We start from the raw sequence: 5,000 nt of genomic DNA, 5'->3' as shown, positions 1-5,000 counted from the left end.
CATCTGATCTTGGAAGCTAAGCAGGGCCAGGCCTGGTTAGTACTTGGATGGGAGACCACCTGGGAATACCAGGTGCTGTAGGTATTTTTTTTCATTTTTTTTTCTCTCTTGTTCCTGCTTCCTTCAATGCTGGTGTTGAGATGTATAAGAGATGTATGTCAGTAACCAAGCAATACCTACTGTCAACAACCCTGAACATGCCCAATCTCATCTGATCTTGGAAGTTATGCAGGGCCGCACCTGGTTAGTACTTAGATGGGAGACCACCAGGCAATACCAGGTGCTGTAGGTTTTTTTATTCATTTTTTTTTCTCTCTTGTTCCTGCTTCCTTCAATACTGGTGTTGAGATGTATAAGAGATGTAGGTCAGTAGGCAAGCAATACCTACAGCACACCACCCTGAATAAGCCCAATCTTGTCTGATCTTGAAAGCTAAGCAGGGCTGGGCTTGGTTAGTACATGGATGGGAGACCACCTGGGAATACCAGGTGCTGTAGGTTTTTTTTTTCGTTTTTTTTCCTCTCTTGTTCTTGCTTTCTTAAATGCCGGTGTTGAGATGTATAATAGATGTAGGTCAGTAAGCAAGCAGTAAGTGCAGTCTCACCACCCTGAACAAGCCTAATCTCGTCTGATCTTGGAAGCTAAGCAGGGCTGGGCCTGGTAAGTACTTGGATGGGAAACCACCTGGGAATACCAGGTGCTGTTGGATTTTTTTTCTCGCTTGTTCCTGCTTCCTTCATTGCTGGTGTTGAGATGTATAAGAGATGTATGTCAGTAGGCAGGCAATACCTACTGTCAACCACCCTGAACATGCCCAATCTTCTGTGATCTTGGAAGCTAAGCAGGGCTGGGCCAGGTTAGTACTTGGATGGGAGAGCACCTGGGAATACCAGGTGCTGTAGGTTTTTTTTTTTCGTTTTTTTTTCTCTCTTGTTCCTGCTTCCTTCAATGCTGGTGTTGAAATGTATAAGAGATGTTGGTCAGTAGGCAAGCAATACCTACAGTAAACCACCCTGAACATGCCTAATCTCATCTGATCCTGGAAGCTAAGCAGGGCCAGGCCTGGTTAGTACTTGGATGGGAAAGCACCTGGGAATACCAGGTGCTGTAGGTTTGTTTTTTTTGTTTTATTTTTCTCTTGTTCCTGCTTCCTTCAATGCTGGTGTTGAGATGTATAACAGATGTAGGTCAGCAGGCAAACAATACCTACAGCCATACCACCCTGAACAAGCCAAAACTCATCTGATCTTGGAATCTAAGCAGCGTTGGGCCTGGTTAGCACTTGGATGGGAGACCACCTGGGAATACAAGGTGCTGTAGGCTTTTTTTCTCTCTTGTTCCTGCTTAATTCAATGCCGATGTTGAGATGTATAAGAGATGTAGGTCAGTAGGCAAGCAATACCTACAGTAAACCACCCTGAACATGCCTAATCTCATCTGATCTTGGAAGCTAAGCAGGGCCGCGCCTGGTCAGTACTTCGATGGGAGACCAACTAGGAATAACAGGTGCTGTACATTTTATTTTTTCGTTTTTTCTCTCTCTTGTTTTTGCTTTCTTCAAAGCCGGTGTTGAGTTGTATAAGAGATGTAGGTCAGTAAACAAGCTATACCTACAGCCACACAACCCTGAACAAGTCCAATCTCATTTAATCTTGAAAGCTAAGCAGGGCCGGGCCTGGTTAGTACTTGGATGGGAGAGCACCTGGGAATACCAGGTGGTGTGGGTTTTTTTTTTCTTTTTTTTTTCTCTCTTGTTCCTGCTTCCTTCAATGCTGGTGTTGAGATGTATAAGAGATGTTGGTCAGTAGGCAAGCAATACCTACAGTAAACCACAGTGAACATGCCCAAGCTCATCTGACCTTGAAGCAAAGCAGGGTCGGGTCTGGTTAGCGCTTGGATGGGAGACAACCTGGGAATACCGAGTGCTGTTGGGTATTTTTTTTTGTATTTTTTTCTCTCTTTTTCCTGCTTCCTTCAATGCTGGTGTTGAGATGTATAAGAGATGTAGGTTAGCAACCAAGTAATACATACAGTCAACCACCCTGAACATGCCCAATCTTGTCTGGTCTTGGAAGCTAAGCAGGGCTGGGCCTGGTTAGTACTTGGATGGGAGACCACCTGGGAATATCAGGTGCTGTATGTTTTTTTTTTCATTTTTTTTTCTCTCTTGTTCCTGCTTCCTTCTATGTTGGTGTTGAGATGTAGGTCAGTGGGCAAGCAATACCTACATCTACACCACCCTGAACAAGCCCAATCTCATCTGATCTTGGAAGCTAAGCAGGGCTGGGCCTGGTTAGTATTTGGATGGGAGACCACCTGGGAATACCAGGTGCTGTAGGGTTTTTTTTAAATTTTTTTCTCTCTTGTTCCTGCTTCCTTCAATGCTGGTGTTGAGATGTATAAGAGATGTAGGTTAGTAGGCAAGCAATACTTATAGTCAACCACCCTGAAAATGCCCAATCTCATCTGATCTTGGAAGCTAAGAAGGGTCGGGCCTGGTTAGTACTTGGATGGGAGACTTCCTGGGGATACCAGGTGCTGTAGGTTTTTTTTTTTTCGTTTTTTCCTCTCTTGTTCCTGCTTCCTTCAATGCTGGTGTTTAGATGTATAAGAGATGTAGGTCAGTAGGCAAGCAATATCTACAGCCACACCACCCTGAACAAGATCAATCTCGTCTGATCTTGGAAGCTAAGCAGGGCCAGGCCTGGTTAGTACTTGGATGGGAGACCACTTAGGAATACCAGGTGCTGTAGGTTTTTTTTTTTTCCGTGATTTTTTCTTTCTTGTTCCTACTTCCTTCATTGCTGGTGTTGAGATGTATAAGAGATGTAGGTCAGTAGGCAAACAATACCTACAGCCACACCACCCTGAACAAGCCCAATCTGGTGTGATCTTGGAAGCTAAGCAGGACCAGGCCTGGTTAGTACTTGGATGGGAGACCACCTGGGAATACCAGGTGCTGTAGGTTTTATTTTTTTGTTTTTTTCTCTCTCTTGTTCCTGCTTCCTTCATTGCTGGTGTTGAGATGTGTGAGGAAACGGGGTACTACTGGACTGAGAACTATGTAATCATCACCCGTTTCTCACGGTTTATTGTACTTTTTAATCCTTGGCCCAGTCTAAGTATATACACCAGAGCATTGGTGTATTATGTGTATTATTATTTCATGTTATTAGACACATTTTGCCCATACTATTACCTGTGATATTGTATGTAGTATAAATAGAAACAATATTGCCATACTGTGTGAAAATATCAGAACAACAGCAGTCATTTTGCTTTTGGTAGCTAATGTAATTACCATTTGTCTCAAATGTGTATTGTATGGGGTGCAGCTGAGATGAGGTTTGTTATCAGAACAATGTCTGAGTTAACTAGCTGGCAGCCCATGTTAATTAGCTAGGTCAACAGATAACCTGAGAGGTAATGAGGTTAGAACTTCTACTCATATGCAATGTGCCTCCACAGTAATATATTGGTTGAAATAGCATGGGGAAATGTATCAATATGTGTCAATATAAATGTAATTGTATCAAAAGGTATCACAGACTTATATTGTGTAACCCTGCTGATATCATGTGTCAAAAGTCTTATTGTTCCATGTAAGCGTGCAGTGTCATTCCTTGATGTACTATTGTAACCCCATGTGTAGTGTATCCAGCCAAAACAGCTAATTGAGTCAAGCCATTCTATTGTCTAATCAAGGTAACAGGGACAGTATGTCTAGCAGCTAAATTGTTGACTGGGAGGCCCCTTCTGTAAAGGGGAGGTTGGAGACATTTGACCCTATTTCCTGGGTAGAGAGAAAATAATATAGGGCGAGGAGAATGCCAGGGGGGATGCTAGTTTGGAGGATCCTGGTGTAGAAGACATCAGTGAAAAGGACTCTGGGCCAGGCACTGTGGTACCGCTGGAGGGAACCCTACCAGGACAGGGTTGGTGTGAGCTAGTAACCCAGGCTAGGAGACACCATAACTGTTTTGCTAAACGGTAGTGGTAATATTGCGGGAGGATAAGACCCTGAAAGGGACAGAGATTATGACTTTGGAGTGCTGACTGCAGGAGGCTGCTGGAGGATACGTGCTACCATTTACCCTGTAACTTGTGAACGTCTTGTGGTGTTGTGCTGTCGTAATAAAGTCTTATTTTGGATATATCCTGGTCTACCCGAGTGAGTTGAATCCCACAGAGGGTAACTTCCATCCCAGCTAAGGGTGGTATCCTCACATTTGGTGGCAAGCAGTGGGATCACTCGGCCCGGTGTTGCAAGAACCGGGAAGGCTGCAAGGGACGCAAGCGGTTGCAGTCCAAGGGCCTTGTAGGTACAGCACAGCACGGGCTACACAGCACCCAAAGGAAGCCTATCAGAGGAGTTGCAAGAAACGTGAGACATGATCAAGTATAACTCCCTAAAACTGGATGAACTCCGGGGATTATGCCAGACAAGGGAAATTGCTACTACCCAGGATGACTTCAGGCCACAACTAGTGGAAAAACTATGCAAATGGGACCTGTGCCTACTCGATAATGCGGGCAGGATGAAAATAGCAGAGGTCCCAGCAGTGGAAGGCACCCAAGTTGGGACTTATGTTGCAGAAATCCTGAAAGCCAAGGAGTTGTATGAGGACCAGGAGCAGCCAGTAAGGATTCAGGAGATTGCAGCTACAATACAAACATCCCCCACCCCAGGCCAGTCAGCAGTGCACAGTGGAAGCTATGACTATGGTCAGCTTCGTCAAGAGCTGCAGCACGTCCTCAGTCAGTGGATCCGGAGAAAAGGACTTGAGCTGGTAAAAGCAGGGCTGACTGAGATATTTCCCAGCCTTCAGGATTGGGTGGCAAAGTGTAACCCACAGTCCTGGGATAAAGCAGAAAAGGGGCAGAGTGAAGGCCAAAGGCGACCCAGCAGTCAAGGACAAGCAATACCACACTTGGGACAAGTCGGGAAGTGGTGCCTTCGATGTGAATACTGGGGACATCTTCAACAGCAGTGTCCCAGG

At 45.1% G+C, this 5,000-nt stretch overlaps 1 non-coding gene and 13 pseudogenes across 1 annotated transcript in view; all 14 read left to right on the top strand.

Moving 5' to 3' along the window:
- LOC142118498 (5S ribosomal RNA) overlaps positions 1 to 84 on the top strand; it is a 119-nt gene extending 35 nt beyond the window's left edge. The window contains exon 1 of the ribosomal RNA XR_012683092.1: positions 1 to 84. This exon is cut by the window's left edge and continues 35 nt beyond it. This is a non-coding gene — a ribosomal RNA (5S ribosomal RNA).
- Positions 85 to 174: 90 nt separating this feature from the next.
- Positions 175 to 292, top strand: LOC142118514 (5S ribosomal RNA; annotated as a pseudogene).
- A 90-nt stretch (positions 293 to 382) lies between these two features.
- On the top strand, positions 383 to 500 carry LOC142118431 (5S ribosomal RNA; annotated as a pseudogene).
- Positions 501 to 590: 90 nt separating this feature from the next.
- On the top strand, positions 591 to 709 carry LOC142118457 (5S ribosomal RNA; annotated as a pseudogene).
- Positions 710 to 787: 78 nt separating this feature from the next.
- On the top strand, positions 788 to 905 carry LOC142118432 (5S ribosomal RNA; annotated as a pseudogene).
- Positions 906 to 996: 91 nt separating this feature from the next.
- Positions 997 to 1,114, top strand: LOC142118465 (5S ribosomal RNA; annotated as a pseudogene).
- A 90-nt stretch (positions 1,115 to 1,204) lies between these two features.
- Positions 1,205 to 1,323, top strand: LOC142118411 (5S ribosomal RNA; annotated as a pseudogene).
- A 77-nt stretch (positions 1,324 to 1,400) lies between these two features.
- Positions 1,401 to 1,518, top strand: LOC142118513 (5S ribosomal RNA; annotated as a pseudogene).
- A 90-nt stretch (positions 1,519 to 1,608) lies between these two features.
- On the top strand, positions 1,609 to 1,727 carry LOC142118507 (5S ribosomal RNA; annotated as a pseudogene).
- Positions 1,728 to 2,025: 298 nt separating this feature from the next.
- On the top strand, positions 2,026 to 2,143 carry LOC142118523 (5S ribosomal RNA; annotated as a pseudogene).
- Positions 2,144 to 2,222: 79 nt separating this feature from the next.
- On the top strand, positions 2,223 to 2,341 carry LOC142118510 (5S ribosomal RNA; annotated as a pseudogene).
- Positions 2,342 to 2,429: 88 nt separating this feature from the next.
- On the top strand, positions 2,430 to 2,547 carry LOC142118557 (5S ribosomal RNA; annotated as a pseudogene).
- Positions 2,548 to 2,637: 90 nt separating this feature from the next.
- Positions 2,638 to 2,756, top strand: LOC142118551 (5S ribosomal RNA; annotated as a pseudogene).
- A 93-nt stretch (positions 2,757 to 2,849) lies between these two features.
- On the top strand, positions 2,850 to 2,968 carry LOC142118559 (5S ribosomal RNA; annotated as a pseudogene).
- Positions 2,969 to 5,000: the final 2,032 nt, after the last annotated feature.

Source organism: Mixophyes fleayi, unplaced genomic scaffold (assembly GCF_038048845.1).
Source record: "Mixophyes fleayi isolate aMixFle1 unplaced genomic scaffold, aMixFle1.hap1 Scaffold_1747, whole genome shotgun sequence".
NCBI classification, from domain to species: domain Eukaryota; kingdom Metazoa; phylum Chordata; class Amphibia; order Anura; family Limnodynastidae; genus Mixophyes; species Mixophyes fleayi.
The sequence above is the reverse complement of the archived record's forward strand: the minus strand, read 5'-3'. Positions and strand labels throughout refer to the sequence as shown.